The sequence below is a fragment of the Sapajus apella genome, unplaced genomic scaffold (assembly GCF_009761245.1).
Source record: "Sapajus apella isolate SASKATOON/1434 unplaced genomic scaffold, GSC_monkey_1.0 scaffold3, whole genome shotgun sequence".
NCBI classification, from domain to species: Eukaryota; Metazoa; Chordata; class Mammalia; order Primates; family Cebidae; genus Sapajus; species Sapajus apella.
Genome location: NW_022436943.1, coordinates 33,870,186 through 33,888,832, shown reverse-complemented (window position 1 = coordinate 33,888,832; position 18,647 = coordinate 33,870,186). Strand labels below are relative to the sequence as shown.

Here is an 18,647-nt window from a genome sequence, read left to right as displayed (position 1 = left end):
TGTGATGAATAAAAGTCTTCATTTATTCTGAGTCAGAATACCATAACTGTGGAGAGATATACTGGTATCCTAAATATTAAGCAATTAATTTCAAAAGTTCTTTGACATTCTACTTACAAGTTCAAAATCAGTTGATCAGGTTGGGGCTGCCATAAGTTTCTTAGAAACATACATGGCTACCTTCATAGTAATAAGAATTATGACGAGAAAAATAACTGACAATTTGAGAATTCTGGAAGTACCAGGTACTATTCTCGGAAATAATTTAGTTAATCCTCACAGCAACTCCATGCAATTAGTCCCTTTTGATATAGAACAAAAACAAAACTGTGGAGTAGAGATGCCACATAATTTTTCAAAAGTTAGAGTAAGAGGCAGTGACAAAGCCCAAACCCAAGAACGTGGCTCTAGGATCCTTGCTGTTATCTATTACACAATTGCCTTTCAAATCCTCAATTGAATTATTGCCAAAGAAGTTATAATAAAAGTAAGGTCTAAAAAGAGAAAAGCGTCATATAAAGTTGTTTACTATTCTTCAGATTTTAAAAGTAAAGCAGAGAAGGGTAAACAAGGCCTAGGGGGAGGGGACAAAAAGGCTTCTTTCAATCTTTTCTTCTTTGAACAATTTTCACAAGTGTTCTCGCCAGAGACCTTAGGCTTGTATTGAACAATCAATTTTTTCAAAACCTCTTCTGCATACAAGACTCACTCAATAATGTAAGAAAATTTCAGTAGACTTTATAAGAGTTTACAGATATATAATGTATCTATGTAAATATGTAGACAGAGATATAGGAATCCCAAATCTACATTCTTTCTCTAACTAGACATCCCTCCATGAAACATCTCTCAGTGATAATATTTATGCACAAAATACAAGGAAAAGGAGATAAATGCTTTACTTTTCATCTGGGGCTTTGATTTCAAACTAATTTAGTCTCCTAATCTACTAGCTGGACACAGAGATAACTACTTTTGCTATATCTAGAAGCAGATCCACTGCTGGAAACTAAATTAGGCTAAACAGCCTTTTTCATCCCTTCACACCTAAATTTACACCAAAATCCTAAATATTACCATTTAATGGCAAGCCTTATTTAGGACTCCCCTGTTATTGTTACTATTGCTCTTATACTTCCACCTAGGCAAATAAAATTTAAAATGCCATCTTCAAAGACTTTATTTATATTTCCCTGATATTGTATGAGAAAATTCAAAAATGTGCCAGGATAGAATAATTCAATTAACTTCATCCCCAAGATTCCTCTACTAAGTTGAGAATTAATTTCATAATCTGCTTCTCTACTAGAATAAGGCTCAACTAACTTGCCCAACCAAGTTTAGCAGGCAATGTGAACCAGAATGTCCCAAATAACAGGATGCTCATAAAACAAATTTCCCCAAACTTTATTGCTCGTTGTAAAATGTAATCATATAAGCTGTTTTCTGTTGTCAAGCTAATCTTTCTTTATATGGAGAATGAGATCTAACTGTGGATTTTCTTTTTCTGTAATTTCAAAATATCCAAGAGAAACATCTTTAATTATCTCTAGTGAGTTCCAGGTATATGAATCTCAATAATAAAAAAAATAGATGTCATACTTTGCATGATGACTTTGGCAAACACTGTACTCATCACAACAATCTGTCCAGATATTTTAATGTTTATTTTACAAATAAAGAGAATCAGAGAGTATGAACTACTTTCAATGCCACACAGCTAATTTAATCTTACCCTAATTCTTTTTCTTTCCCTTTCATTATACTGCTTCATTTAAGCAATCTAATAACTCCCTTCATGTACTCAGAAGTATTCTTCCTCTTTCTCCCTTATTGAATTGATGAATGGAAAAGCATATTCTCAATCACAGCACTTGTTGATGGGGGCAGACAGTCTCTTCACCTTTGTGGTTTAGCTATTTTCTTAGCAAACATCCAAACTATAACCATATTTTAAATTTTGAAAATGCTTAATAAGAGGGTTTATTTAGTTCAATTAATTATGTTTACTCTGGGGTTATTTTAGATATTTCCCCATTCATATTCTAAAGTGTTCCAATTTATCACATTACAAAGACTAATTTTATATAATAAAGTTAATTCTGGAAACCATCATTCTCAGCAAACTGACAGAAGAGCAGAAGATTAAACACCGCATGTTCTCACTCATAGGCGGGCGTTGAACAATGAGAACACATGGACACAGGGAGGGGAGCACTACACACTGGGGTCAGTTGGGGAAAACAGGGAAGGGACGGTGGGGGATGGGCAATTGGGGAGAGATAGCAAGGGGAGAGATGCCAGATGTAGGTGATGGGGAGGAAGGCAGAAAATCACACTGCCACGTGTGTACTTATGCAACAATCTTGCATGTTCTTCACATGTACCCCAAAACCTAAAATGCAATAAAACAAATAAATGGGAAAAAAAAAAGTCAATTTACCTTACTGAAGAAACTCTTCATGAGCTAACATTTGCTCCTATGTCATTCTTATAACTCACTGTTTGTGTTATGTACTTTCCCATTCGATTTTTTTTTTTTTTAGCCTGTTTGTGTTCTAGAGCTATGGGTACTTTTTTTCAGTGACACCTAGCCATTGAAAGTTGACATCCAGACTTGACAAATCATCAGTCTTCCAATTTAGAGGTGATCACTGTGACTCTGGATTCATTCTCAGTGTCAAATTTCAATGACTTCATGTGACGGTTTTTTATTTTTTTCAACAAAAGGTAAAGCATCTTACATATGTTCTTATTCCATAAAACTTCTGAGTCAAGCTAAGCATCTGCATTTACTCTCTAGTTGTGGATAAAATGTTTCAAAAGATGAACACAATTCAAACAAGAAAACATCCTTGTTCTCTATCAAATTTTACTGGGCAGTATATGGATTCACTCTTTATGATTTCTAGTGCTTCTTGAAAATATAAAGTATTGGTATAAAGGAAGCACTTTCTGCCTTTAAAAAGAATTATCTGGCCTGCATATTGCTCGATTTTAATGTTCCCTTAAGAACTGAAACGGCATTGGGGAGTTTCCAAAATCCCACTTAGTTTGAGAGATAGTCTGTACAAACCTACACTCTTAAATGGAGATTTTGGATATGGGCTTCCTTAATGGAAGTTCTATATCAAGGACATATTAGAAAGAGACTGAAGTTTGATGGCACAATATAACACTCTCCAAGAAGCAGCTTTTGATTAGAAGTCTTTTTGCAATTAGAAGTGAGACTTAATTAATTCTGAATCCTGCCCTTTTTATGATATTCTAGAATACAACTGCTTTTCTCATATCAGGCCAGGTCTCCTTAATTTTGAATATGATTATATCAGTTTATTTAAAGAATAAGCATTTTATTTATTTTATTTAAAAAGGTAAGTATACAGGAATAAAGATAATTTTAATACAGTTCAAAGGTCTGTTTATTCACTTTGAATTTAGCTGCAAAAGTAGAGAAATCACAATCTATTTGTGAAGATTTAAAATACAGTCTAACTTACATAGTGTCTAAGATTATGCAATGTTAATAGAAGGGTTAAAACAACTATCTTCAGACTTAAGTTGTTCCAATATAATGAATGTTTTTTAACTGGACCAATAAAATGTATTAGCTCTGAAAAGGATCTCTCATGAATTATCAGAAAAAGAGAAAATTAAGCTCCCCAGCCTTCAAGTGGGAGAAAAATATTGTTTCTGGAAATTGTCCATTTCCTTCCTGCTGTTTAATTAATTCTCTACCTACTTTCACTTTTCTTTTCTTCTTTTATACTATTTCCTGACATAAATTATCTTTTTTCCATTGTTAGTTCTTTATCTTTCCATAATCTCTATGTTTGGAAATGTGGACTTCAAGGTTGATTAGTAATTCCACGTGGAAATTTTCTGGTTAAATTACTTACAGACACATGCTGGAGTGTTGTATTTAAAGACAGATGGTAAAAATCATATGAGCACACCATGTGGCTGGTTCTGAATCCATCAATTTTCAGCTGAGGAGGCTAGCTTAAGCATCTGCAATCACTGGTAGACGAGAAAATAAAATGGAGAAGACTAGAAATTTTCACTTGTTGAAGATGTGGTTTTATTTGTTCTGATACCAAAATATACTGAATTTGAAAGTTCTTCAGATGGTTGTGGTATAAAGCACTCCTACAGAGAAGCGACTATTTTCTAAATATACATAGCTTCTTTCTTCAGAGTGGGAATTTAAACTGGGAGCCATGAACTTATACAACCATCTTTATGTTTTATCGTGACAGCCAATAGAGGTACCCATCATATAGGATTCTTCATGACTTGGCTTCCAGAGTGATAGACTTAAAACTAATAATATCACCCATGGACTCTTGCTTTAATTGTCCTCGCCTGGATCTTAAAATTTGCTACTGCTATTAGATACGTAGTCCTGCCCTAAAAGCACTGTGCCAAGAGTCAGAGAATCTTACCAAATAAAACCCCAAAACACAAAAACCTCTCCTCTGTTTCTGACAATTATCCAGCTTCACTTCATTCTTAGGAATTCAATTATTCCATCTGTGAAATCTTAACTACAAGGAAGGCCTCTCCAATAAAGCCCTTTGCTCCACTGAGTTCCCAGACTCTTTCAAGGACATGCATATCCCAGGCATCACTTACTCTAGCCATGGCTCAGGTGACCCTGACTCCTCCAACTCAGTGTGAAAGAAGGCCTATGTACCCCACCACACAAATGTAAAGCTGTCTGATTTTAACACACCAAGTTTATATGCTGACATAACCATATGTGTGCACAGACATGCACACACAGAGCCACACACATGCTCTCTCTCAATATTGATGAAAGTAATAATCCTGAGATATGGAATAATAGAATAATATACTGCAATAAGTAAATATTAGAAGAATTAAAATTATAAAATGAAAGAAAAGCCAAACTGTGGAGAAAAGTTATGGGCAAGAAAGACAAAAAGCATCAGAGATGGAGAGCTGAGGAAAGGAGAGAAACAGGGATAAAGAACATCCGTTGGAGGAGATAAATGTTAGTGATCAGCAAGGGTATCAGAATGCACTGATAACTAGTAATATTACTTTCAGTACTAACTGATGCCTTCTTTTTAGCCTTCTAGACTCTGCTACTATAAAGCCTTGAACCTACTCTATGACCTCAGAAGCTCTGAATTAAGCTTACTGAGAATGTTCTTAGAATACTTGAAGGATGAATGCTTCGAGAATATAAGACACAATCAAATTGGAACAAATCTTTCCCCAAACTCTTTTATATATCTTCTGTAGTCAAAAGAATCTTTTCTGCAGTTCATTAATTCTGTACCTACTATGTGCTGAGCTCGTTCTAAATGTCATCCATAACATAAGTGAAAGTGTTCTTTATCTCAGAACTTTATAAAGACAACTAAAGAAATAATTGACAATAACTGAACCCATACTACAGAACAAAACCTTAAAAAACATAGCTTTAAACATTATAGCAGACGCATCCTAAGATAACCCCCAATAAGTTTCTTAAGGATGTGTGATCCCCTTCCCAATTTATATAATCTCCTCACTTTGAGTGTAGGCTGAACCTGTGATTTCTTGTCTATAAATTATAGTAAAAGTGATGAAACGTAATTCCCTTGACTAGATTACATAATATGCCAGAGATGATGGGATATCACTCCCATGATGACTCTATCTTAGCCAACTGAGTCAAGTCTCTAGGTGAGACCACAGCCTGGGCTGACACCTTGATCTCATGCCAGTCAGACCCTGATTGAAGGACTGAGCTATATGTCCTAAGTACTAACACAGAAAAAGTATGAGATAATTATGTGCTGTTTTAATCTGCTAAACTTGTGGTAATTTGTTACATAACAACAGAAAACAAAAACAAACGTACATAAACCCATTATGAATTGTTTAGTGATGACTATCCTAGACAAGAGGCTCTCTTAATTTTAAAAGTCTCACTACATATCATATCAAGCATATTTTGTAATGCTTACCTCATGCATTAAGAATATTTTTATTGTAAATTTTTTAGAATTTTTATAATTTTGCTTGAGAATAAATGTTTCATATTTTTGTTATTTATTATCTATCATAAGACATAGCAGTTAAGTTGCAGTGAAACAAGTAAAATAATGTTATGCTTTGTGGATATTTCATTAAGAATTAATTCCTTTGGATTTTGCAGTTTTCTTTTCATATTACAGGGTTATTAAGTCATTTTTCAGGTTGCACATGTATTTGTAGACCTTCCAAAAGTTTACAGCCCTAGGAATTATGCCTATATCACATAATAAATAAAATGGTCCCACACAAAAACAAATTGTAAAAAAATAAAAGACCAGGTTCAGAAACTCACTTCTAATTATACTTCAATAAGAATTTTTGAAAGATTTCCAAAAGTTTGGCTAGGAAAAAAATTTTTCACTATTTTTTCTTCTCTTATCCTTTTTTTCTGTCATAGTCTGATGTAGTAGCCTTGTCAGATCATCCTTTGTGTGCCATCCTGATCATTATTCCATGTGAGTCTGCACTGGAATGATGGCACAATTGCAAAGGCATTTCATTCTTTCTGAATATAACGCTCAACATGATCACCCCACGTTGAGTTTTTATGAATTACTTATGGCTCCAGCTGTTCCCGCTCCCATTAGTTCCTTCACAGATATGTTCAAAAGCCGAAGTGTTGGAGATCTTGTCTCTTTTAATTCTCTGAAAAATGACCGCCTATAGTTACCAGTTTTCCTGGAAATGACTTCTTTACCTGGGCCACATCTTTGAGGCTTTCTGAACATTGCTTCTCTTTTCCGAGAAGAACTTGCTGTGTGGCAGGATTTTATAAGGCTTTGACAGGAAGATTTTAAAAACCCTTCCATGGTTCTAAGCACCTCACCCTCAAGACACCCCCTCCTTTCAATATAAACCCAATTCAGAAATTATTAACTCCATAACGCCTTCCTCATTGTGATAGCAAATATCATCCTCCCCCTACCCAAGCCAGGTTTTCACTGTTTACACTTTTTGGTTGATTCCGTGTGGCCTGAACTTTCTCAATCTTTCTTTAAAATAATGAATATAAAATTAGAAATAAAAGAGACCTCTTTATATATTTTTTATTGAATTTTAGGTTTTGGGGTACATATGAAGAACATACAAAATGGTTGCATAGGTACACACATGGCAGTGTGATTTGCTGCCTTCCTCCCCATCACCTATATCTGGCATTTCTCCCCATGTTATCTCTCCCCAACTCCCCACACACCACTGTCCCTCCCTTATTTCCCCCCAATAGACCCCAGTGTATGATGCTCCCCTCCCTGTGTCCATGTGTTCTCATTGTTCAACACCCATCTATCAGTGAGAACATGTGGTGTTTGATTTTCTGTTCTTGTGTCAGTTTGCTGAGAATGATGGTTTCCAGGCTCATCCATGTTCCTACAAAGGACATGAAATCATCATTTTTAATGGCTGCATAAAGGGCAGTTATCATGTGCCCAAAAAACAGGGACTCAACAGAACCTTCCCATTTAAACAACTAAACAGAAAGATAACGGCAGTGGATAATAACACTTGAAGATCACAAAGAGAAAGAGAGTAGCAAAGGCATTTGAAGTACAACCTGAAGGAACAAAGCATGGCAGAAGATTGTTAGAAAGTGCCAGGAAGTATTTGCTACATTCTAAAAAAGGATGGTTGGATGTGTTTCCCCATATGTCAGTAAGAGGCATACATTTCTCCTGGGTTGTACACCAAGTTACATATGGAGATAGGCCTTGAAATCATTCTTGGCAGTAAAGGCAAGATGTGGCAAAACACTTGCACTATCAAATTGTCAAGCGAAGACATGAATAATAGAGTTTTAAAACATCCATTTTTTTTTTATACTTTGGTCAAAATTAAATATTCAACTATATCAAAAACCTTTGATAATTCTACAGCAATAATAATAATGATAGTCATTTTTTACATTATTTTACTTAGCAATAAAAGGCAGTATAATGCAATGACTAGTCGACATGAATTTAAATCAGACAAATCTACATTGGAAATCAATCTCCTTCATTTACTAGAGGAGAGCCACTAGATGAATTAATTTACTTGTTTCTAAGCCATAGTATCATCATTTGTAAAATATAGGAAATGATAACTTTGGGGCAAAAAATAAAAGAGATAATAGATAGCACTTATCACAGGGCCTAACATGTGGTAAGCCTTCAGAATATGGTAGCAATTATTATCTACCTCAAATATCTTATAGAAAAAAATTATTTTCTACTTATATAATCACCTCATTCCAAAAAGTATGTAGTTTTTAATCCACATGTAGCATATGAAAAGGGAAAAGTGAAGAAAAGGAAAATATAGTCAAATATACAAAGTTGAAGACATTGGTGAGGTAAAATATTATTATAAAGTCATATATATTTAGCTAGATATAAACAATGGATTTAACTCAGAACTGCCTAGAAGCCAGTGTAAAGAGAAAAACACAAGTTGTATATGACTTAAAAGGTAAACAGAGAAAGACGTTGTTTAAAAGTAATTCAGATATTCTTAGAAAAATGTGTCATGTCTCTAGGTATTCATAAAAAAGTACACTGTAAGAGGCATAAAAGTTTCCCCAATTACTTTTCTACACCAAGATAAATAGAAAAAGGTTTTAATTTTCTTATCATGCCCCTCAAGTTTGGTTAATAGATGCCAAAATGCAGTTCAGTAAAATTAAAACAGTACAGTTTGGGTGTGTGTTTCACTGATGAAAGCAATACACCAATAAGTCAGTCTTTGTAATAACCAACTTTGTGTAACACTTTAAAATCCTAGATTACTTTTAATTTTAATAGCCAGGTCAAGCAAGCATATTCATCCTCATTTACAGATAGCAAAATATCTCAAACACGCTCAAGATTTCCCCAAATTTATGCAGAAGAGAAGTAGCAAAGCAGAACCTTGAACTCCACCTTCTGTTTCTTAATTCCCTGCCATTTTCACAACCCTGCTATTGAATGAACTGAGCATGAGAACAGCATAAAACAAACTTCAGCCCTTATCACTCACAGGGATAGAAACCATTTCCAACAGCCTTGTTTTGATACACAAAAGCAAGATTTGAAAATCTTGTACGGCAGAGTTGTTTCCATGACACCTAACTTGGAGGGTTTCCCAAAGATAATTCTTAAAATGGGGGTTACCTATAAGCTATAAGAAAATAACAATTTTTTTTTATTTTCATAGTACTTTGTATTTCTCAAAAGATGTGTATATGATACTTTGTGGTTCCCTGGAAAAGTTTGTGCCTGCAAAACAAAACAATTCTTTTACACAAAACAGGAGGTTAATCAAGCACTTTTTTTTTTTTTTTTGCAAAGCACTGCAGCTAAGCAAGAGAAATTAAAATCTGATCATGGATGTTCTTAAATAAGATCCTTGTGCACAGAATAACCTTAATCAGTGCCCTTTTACAAATGCATCCACATGCTACAGAAATTACTCATACATTGAAGGAAAATAGTAGGTAGCAGCACCAATTTGCAAGATGACATTTCACGCACATGAAAGAAGAAATGGCAAAAGTGGGCAAAGATTAAACATTTTAAAAAGAAAAAAGAGCTAACAATCCATGTTCAGACCTTGGAAAGGATAAAGGTTCCCAACAGCAGTTTGAAATTTCATACTGCTATTCTTAAATGCAACCCACAATAAAGTACAAAATCTGGTTTTAGGGAAAATATTTGCTAAGTTCTTAAATTATGGAATATTCTGGTTTCCACAAGATGCAAATATTTAGTCTGTCAATAATTAAGTTTCTGTGCTTCCTGTAGGCAGTTGTATAGGGATACGAGGTGGTGGTGTGAAATTCAACAGTTACTAAAACTGAGCTGCTCAGAATGAAAATGGGCTTTTTAAATGTTATTATCTAATATAGCTCTGAATATGGCAATGACCTAAGGATTATTAATATGGAAAATATGTCATTTGACTCCAACATTTTGATCCTAGCACCTCATCTTCTACTAAGAAAATATCATAATGAGGGTGGCAGAATACATACAGAGCAGAATTTACCCAATTTTAACTAATGCTTTCTGGAACTGGTGCGCAGTATACAAAAGGAACTTTCATTATCTGGGTGATTTTCACCTGATGACAGGAACCTGACTTCACTGATTACCACAGACTTCTATCTGGTGGCAAAGCACCTTCCTTGTTCATCTCATTTAGACTGAGCTGTTATGCTATGGTCTGCTGGGAAACTATCTTGAAAATAATCAGTCTGCCAAAACCAAACACATAGCGTCTTAGACAAGGTAAATAATTTCTTTGTAGTAAATGAAAACACCAAAGATAACTTTAAAATTTTTTTTTAGTCATTCAATTTCAAATAAGTAAATAGACCTTAACATTTAGTAGATATTTGGACCTACTAAAATTGCATTTTGGAAGTTATTATTTTGTTACTCAGACTGTATGCTTAATTTTTTAAAGGGATATGTTGAGTTTCTACTTAAACAGCACAGAAAAATATAACACTCAGTGTACAGAAATTATTGTGATAATACATCCTGAAGTACTATACCTCCCCATGATCCTATATTTAACATGAGACATGTGGGAATATAATGTTTTCTTTGCTTGTTATCTTCTTCAGCTTTGTTCCTTATCCATCTATGAACAATGTTACATAATTAACAAAGAGTAAATTTATGGAAGATGTAATATTTTTATCTAAATGCTCAAGAAGTTGGTTCCAATGGCAATGGAAAAGTTTATAGAAACACACTTGGTTCATTTTTTACTCACAAATTATTTTGGTTACCAAATATTGTTTTGACATATGGTACAACTTCTCGGTCTAAATGTAGACTATGCTCCTATGACAACCTAAGAACAAATACTTTTTCTTCTCTTGCCATTAAAATAGGTGCTGAGGATTCAGTGCATGGCAGTGCCATATTCTCATGGCCCCTGTATTGGAATGATGATATGCTGATGATAACTTAAAGCCTAATGACAACTTTAGATTTTATTTCTTTTCAAATTTGACAAATGTGGCTTTTAAATTGATTCCTTTTTGTTCGTGTGTGTGTGTGTGTGTGTGTGTTTATGTGTGTGTGTGTGTGTCTGTTCATTTTACTTTGGTTCAACAAACATATACAGATTCTTCACCATACCCCAAGGACAGGGTTAGATTTTGGGGGAACCAAGACTGGGCTAGACCCTAGGAAACACAGTTTTTGTCCTTGAAGTTGTAACTTTCTAAGAAGGAGACTGATATATAAACAGAATGCTTTCACATAATGTGATAAGTGCTACAACAGGAAGCTTTGAGAAATGCTACTCTTCTTTAGGTGAAGACAAGCAGCTAAAGATAAAAGAGAAGGCTGGGCATGGTGGCTCACGCCTGTAATCCCAGCACAGGGAGGCCGAGGCCAGCAGATCACGAGGTCAGGAGATCGAGACCATCCTGGTCAACATGGTGAAACCTAGTCTCTACTAAAATTACAAAAAAAAAAAAAAAAAAATAGCTAGACATGGTGGTACATGCCTATAATCCCAGCTACTCCGGAGGCTGAAGCAAGAGAATTGCTTGAACCCAGGAGGTGGAGATTGCAGTGGGCTGAGATCACACCACTGCACTACAGCCTGGGTGACAATGCAAGACATTTATCGGAACAAACACAAACTTGGCCTTCCATGTAACTGAAGGCCTGCCATTAATCTGCACTTTCTTCTTGATGGTGCCTTGAAATATTTTCACTTGATTAAGTGATATGCTTAGTCTTACCTATGAAAGTAACTGTAGACGCAGATGTTTAGGGCATAATGGAATCTTAAGATATCATACAATCCAACTTACTCATTTTAGAATTGAGGTAACTTAAGGTTAGAGAAGTCCTGCCCAAGTTCCTGTTCAACCCAGTTAAATGCATCTTTGATCTGTCTTAATAGCAGCCCACCATCAATGTGTCTACTCGCCAGTTCCAAGTCTCTTTCCTAAGCAGGTTGTTATCTTCAGAGCTGGACCATGACCATCCCCACCAACCTTGACAAAGCTCCCATCCTTATGTTCAAGCTGAATTAATGTATAAGCCGTCCCTTTTCATTTTAGTCTCACTTTCAATGCTGAGGATAGCCATGCATTGGCTTGATTAGATTCACAAATCTTTTGACTTTCACATAAATTTTTCTGTCTGTGAATGTGTATTTTTCTGAATTAGAAGCCATAGATTTATTCAGATTCTTAGAAGTTAATCACCCCAAATATTAAGAACCAACTTATTTAGAATATTGGAAGTTAGAACAATGTGATAATTTGTGATTCCAGAAATTAAACTCTTTCTCAAAGGACAAAAGTAGTAATATTTCATAGCGAAAACCTATGTGATCATTGAAAGAGTATTTGACCAGCCCATATTCTATCACTTTCTCTCTCTCTCTCAAGCAGTCCTTTTAGTCCTGAGTATTCTCATCTGAAAAATTTAAGTAACATCTATGAAATTTGGAAAAGTCACTGTATTTCTATAAGCTTTCTGTATAATAGAAATAAACAATCATTATTTACTCAATGGACTGATCCATATATCTAAAAAATGTTTAGTGAGTAAAGATGGTTATGGACCATCTTTAGAGGCATATCAGTGAACAAAAAAAAATAAAGCTATTTTTCTCATAAATCTTATGTTATAGGCTATGAATAAATAGAAGACTAAAAGTATAGGTAAAGATATAGAAAGGCTGGTAAATTGGGCTTTGGGAAGTTTATAGAATTTTTATCTAATTGATCTCAAAACATGAGGCAAGAGCTTCAGCTGAAAATAAAGTGTGAGGTTATACAGAGAAAAAAGAAGAGAAAAATGTAAAATATTCATTTTATAGCATATGAGAGTAAAGTATAGCAAAAATAGTCAAGCAATATTGAGGAATCGTTGGAGTTTTGTGGTTAAAGGGTTATAAGTCTGCATGATTTAAGACAAATAAATAGAAAAAAGAGAAAAAAGAAAAGGAAAAACAGGAGTTTCCACAATATACAACTGTTCAGGTTCTATTAGATAATAAGAGAATAATTGGATTTAGGCACAATCAGAATTTTGACAGATACATACAACAGAGGAGAAGGAGATGCTATAATTTGAACTTCCCTTCAAAACTCACATTGAAATTTAATTGTCATTGGAACAGTGTTGAGAGTTGGGACCTTTAAGAGGTGCTTAGGCCAGAAGGGCTCCACCCTTGTGCATGGTTTAATGCCTTTACTGCAGAAGTGGGCTCTGACAAAAAGTTGAATTTGGCTCATTTTCCTTCTCTCTAACTCATGTGCTTGCTTGCCTTTCTGCCATGGGATAATGCAACAGGAAGGCTTTTGCCAGATGCTGGCACCATGCTCTTGAACTTTCCAGCCTCTAGAACTGTGGGAAAATAATTTTTTAAAAAATATCCAGTCTCCGGCATTCTATTATAAAAACAGAAAATGAACTAAAGTGGGGGCAAGAGAGTTGGATATTGCAAGAGATTGATTATAGTGATGCACTGTGGACACTTAGTAAGAAGATAATCAGGAAAAAATGAGAATAAGAAGAGTGAATGAGATGTTTCTATGAGGTTGAAGAATTGAATGAGTCATTTTTATCTTTTTTGAAGGTGTTACAGTTCTCACAATAACCAGGTCAAATAACAAAAGTAAACACGGGACTTGGCAGCTAAGGAAGAGTAGAAGAAAAACTATTGGCGATAAGGAGGTCAAAGTACCGAGAGAAAAGCATACCAGCCATTAAAATACGTCCCACAAATCTCCAGCTGAGGGGATCATAATTAGCAGATGAACCCAGCTACTGTGTACCAAAATTCATCACCATGCCACACCAAAGCCATACTTCCCATGGGTTTCTCACAACCAGTGACTGAGTGCAGTGGCGATAAAATGGCAGGCCCACTCCTGGGAGATGCAAGAACACTCTGACAGGCAATTTCACCTCAAGCCTTCCCCCAATGTCCTTAAAAAGCTTTCCTTACAACTAAACTGCAATTTAAGTCACTTTTATCCAACTGCTCTTCTCTCCTTCTTTCCACCCTTGGGGTCAAACATGAGAGTCATCAAACTTTTTTGATGACTCTCAAAATTTCTCTTGAGTTCCTTCACAACTTTTAATCTCAAAGGCATTCATTCCCCTAATAAATTTTATATATGTTTAATCCTGTTTTAGCTTCTTTTTGGAGGACCCAGACTAACACAGCAAGGTATTAGCTGAAGCTTCCACTTGGATTTTTAAATAGCAAAGAATGGTAAATAGGAAGATGTAGAAGGAGACAGCTATCCACTAGTAAAGTCTTCAAAAAATAAGGAAATAATTTATACTCCCACCAACAATGTAAAAGTGTTCCTATTTTTCCACATCCTCTCCAGCATCTGTTGTCTCCAGATTTTTTTTCCCCCATTTATTTATTTTATTGCATTTTAGGTTTTGGGGTACATGTGAAGAACATGCAAAATTGTTGCATAGGTACACACGTGGCAGTGTGATTTGCTGCCTTCCTCCCCATCACCTACATCTGGCATCTCTCCCCTTGCTATCTCTCCCCAGCTCTCCAGATTTTTTAATGATCGCCATTCTAACTGGTGTGTGATGGTATCTCAATTTGGTTTTGATTTGCATTTCTCTAATGACCAGTGATGGTGAGCTTTTTTTCATATGGTTGTTGGCTGCATAAATGTTTTCTTTTGAAAAGTGTCTGTTCATATCCTTCACCCACTTTTTGATGGGGTTGTTTTTTTCTTGTATATTTGTTAAGTTCTTTGTAGATTCTAGACATTAGCCCTTTGTCAGATGGGTAGATTGCAAAAAGTTTTTCCCATTCTATTGCTTGCCAGTTCACTCTAATGATAGTTTCTTTTGCTGTGCAGAAGCTTTTAAGTTTAATTAGACCCCATTTGTCAATTTTGGCGTTTGTTGCCATTGCTTTTGGTGTTTTAGTCATGAAGTTCTTGCCTATGCCTATGACTTGAATGGTTTCGCCTAGGTTTTCTTCTAGAGTTTTTATGGTGTTAGGTCTTTGTGGTGATTCCTCAAGGATCTAGAAATAGAAATACCACTTGACCCAGCAATTCCATTACTGGGTCTATACCCAAAGAATTATAAATCATTCTATTATAAAGACACATGAACATATGTTCATTGCGGCAATGTTTACAATAGGAAAGACTTGGAACCAACCCAAATGCCCATCAATGATAGATGAATAAAGAAAATGTGGCACAAATACACCATGGAATACTATACATCCATAGAAAAGGATGAGTTCATGTCCTTTGCAGGGACATGGATGAAGCTGGAAGCCATCATTCTCAGTAAACTGACACAGGAACAGAAAACCAAACACTGCATGGTCTCATTCATAAGTTGATGTTGAACAATGAGAACACATGGACACAGGGGGGAACATCACATACCAGGGCCTGTTGAGGGGTAGAGGGGACTAGGGGAGGGATAACATTAGGAGAAATACTTAATGTAGATGACAGGGGGATGGATGCAGCAAATCACCATGGCATGTGTATACCTGTGTAACAATTCTGCACGATCTGCACATGTACCCCAGAACTTAAAGTATAACAAAAAGAAAGAAGAAAGAAAAACATATAATAAAGATTAAGAAAATGTCAAGGTAACACAGAAAGGGATAATGGTAGCAAAGTCTGATGGCATTAACTTTCAAGGAGGTAGGGACTTACAAAGTGTTAGAACAGTGGGGGGAGATGTCTCTATGAAGTCAAAGAATTGGCTGAGATAGGAAGATAAAAGGTGTTGAATAAACAAACAAATGATAAGTATAAAACATTTACCCAAATTACAGGCCCTGAGATAAGTATGGTAGGAATAAAACACATCATCAGTTGGGGAATTCATGTGGATGTCAGAGTGGAAGCAGGTGTGAGAGCGTCCAGCAGAAGAAAACATGGCTGCCAAAGTGTTTGAGTCCATTGGCAAGTTTGGCCTGGCCTTAGCTGGTAAAGGAGGCGTGATGAACTCCACCTTATATAATGTGGATGCTGGTCCCAGAGCTGTCATCTCTGACCAATTCCCTGGACTACAGGACACTGTGGTAGGGGAAGGGACTCACTTTCTCATCCCATGGATACAGAAACCAATTATCTTTGACTGCCATCCTCGGCCATGTAATGTGACAGTCATCACTGGTAGCAAAGAATTACAGAGTGTCAACATCACACTGCACATCCTCTTCTGGCCTGTCGCTAACCAGCTTCCTGGCATCTTCACCAGCATTGGAGAGGACTATGATGAGTATGTGCTGCCATCCATCATAACTGAGATTCTCAAGTCAGTGGGGGCTTGCTTTGATGCTGGAGAACTAATGACCCAGAGAGAGCTGGTCTCCAGGAAAGTGAGCGACGGACAACATTATGGAGCGAGCAGCCACCTTTGGGCTTAACCTGGACGACATGTCCTTGACACATCTGACCTTCAGGAAGGAGTTCACAGAAGCGGTGGAAGCCAAACAGGTGGCCCCGCAGGAAGCAGAGAGGGCCAGATTTGTGGTGGAAAAGGCTGGGCAGCAGAAAAAGGCAGCTATCATCTATGCTGAGGGAAACCCCAAGGCAGCTGAGTTGATTGCCAACTCACTGGCCACCAAAGCGGACGGCCTGATCGAGTTGCACAAGCTGGAAGCTGTGGAGAACATCATGTACCTGCTCTCATGCTCTCGGAACATCACCTACCTGCTGGTGGGGCAGTCCATGCTCCTCCAGCTGCCCCAATGAGGACCCACCCTGCCTGCACCTCTGCAGGCTGACTGGGCCACAGCCCCAGTGATTCTTGACAGCCCCCTCCTTCTGTCTCTGCCCCAAAAATCACTGTAAAATTTCACGATTGGCTTAAAGCAAATGAAATAAAGGTAATATCACTTCAGATCTCTTTAAAAAAAAATCATCCATTCAAAAGGATCTAAAGAATAAATGACACTAAAGGAAATTCATCTAGGTTTCTGCTAGAAAAATAAGAGCAAGAGAACAGGGAAAGACAAAACTATAAAGGATAAAGAGAATTCTCCTAATGACAGAAAGCACACTGGAAGAGTTTGAGAAGCTTATGAGAAAAGAAAGTTTGGGTCAGAAAATGGAGGAAGATGGCAAGAGGAGTCCTGGTGATGTATGACATGAGGAGTTGAGCTAATGGTGACCAGAGGAGAGATCTGAATTATGATGGGATCCAACCTGAGGAAGTCTGGGATAAGACAGAAAATTGGTTTGTGTTGGATGTTTCAAGACCAAGGGATAAGTGAACTTCTGCTCAAAGAACTTTTGTCAGAACCATCAGTGGCTAAAGGACCGCTTCTCTCTATTAGCTAAGCAGTGATGCAGAGGTAGATCTTCACAAAGCAGAAAACCAGGATACATCTCTTTTGTTATTGAGGGTAGTGTGGTGCCTGAAGAACTTATATCATAGGAGTGATGGGAAAAATAAATAAAATCCTTATCAGATGACTTATTGTTGTATTAATGTACATTATACATTATTTTTACTGCTGTTGGATGTTCAAAATAATGAGTGTTCTGGCTACCATCCCTTTTCCCCGAAAGTAACCAAGACTTAGTACTCTGCTTCTGGGATCCATTGCCTCAAAGAATCTCAGATTAGAAAGTGAAACATACTGTACACAAGTGGTAATTTCTGCACAGATTTAATTTGAGAAGACCCTTAAAGGAGACAGAGGTGAATGCTGGTGCTGAGAGAAGAAACCAATGAAGAAGAAATTTTCCCAGTCAGGGCAGGGTCTAGTGGTTTGTGGAGATACCATGTATGGAGGGGAAAATGGAAGGTAGATTTTTCAGCAAAAGGAGCTATAAGAACAAGGAGGCCCACTCCACCTCCCACATCTTTCTATATCCACATAAGTATCCAAATTTAGAATATAAGGAGCAAGAAGACACTAAAACCCTTGATTGAGATTTAATTACTTACCTCCTTGGAGAGTAGGGGCACATAGACAGATTTTGACTTAGACAAATTAAACCAAAATAACAACATTTCTTATGCTGATGTGTAAGGAAGAAATAATTATCTATTAAACATATGAAAAGCTTTTGTAAGTAATTGATGTTGGTCATTACTCCAGCTCCTTCTCTGTCTTGAAGGTTGTTATCAAACCAGAATGGATTGACAACTTTCTGGTAGTACATACATTATGTTATTTAATCCCCCCAACTTCCCTAAATAAGTAGCATCACCTCTATTTTTGATTTGAAGAAATGAACTCAGACAGGTTAAGAAACTTAGCACCACACAGATAGTAGAAGGCTAGTTAGGACTTAAGCCTAAGGTTGGCCAACTCAAAAATTCATGCTTTTATTTCACCAGGGCACTACAAAAAGCACGTGTGGAAGTATTTTTAATGCATAAAAGATCCTCAAATGTAAGCATCATTACTATGTTCAAGACTCTGAGGATGAGAGAACATAGGCACAGCATTCTCAGAGCTTTTTTTTTTCACTTTCAGGAATAACAAGAGGACCTGTACTTTTACAGTACATAACTTTGGAAGTAGCATGTAAAGAAATTCCATTTTTGCCTTAAAGTATTATCATGTAATGGTCCAATGTGATTTTATAAAGCTAGATATTCAGACAGGCTGTCATTTAAGAAGTCTTA

The 18,647-nt window shown here is 36.3% G+C and overlaps 1 pseudogene; it reads left to right on the top strand.

The window, feature by feature from the left end:
* The first annotated feature begins 15,879 nt into the window (after nt 1-15,879).
* LOC116529513 lies at nt 15,880-16,759 on the top strand (annotated as a pseudogene).
* The last annotated feature ends 1,888 nt before the right edge of the window (nt 16,760-18,647 follow it).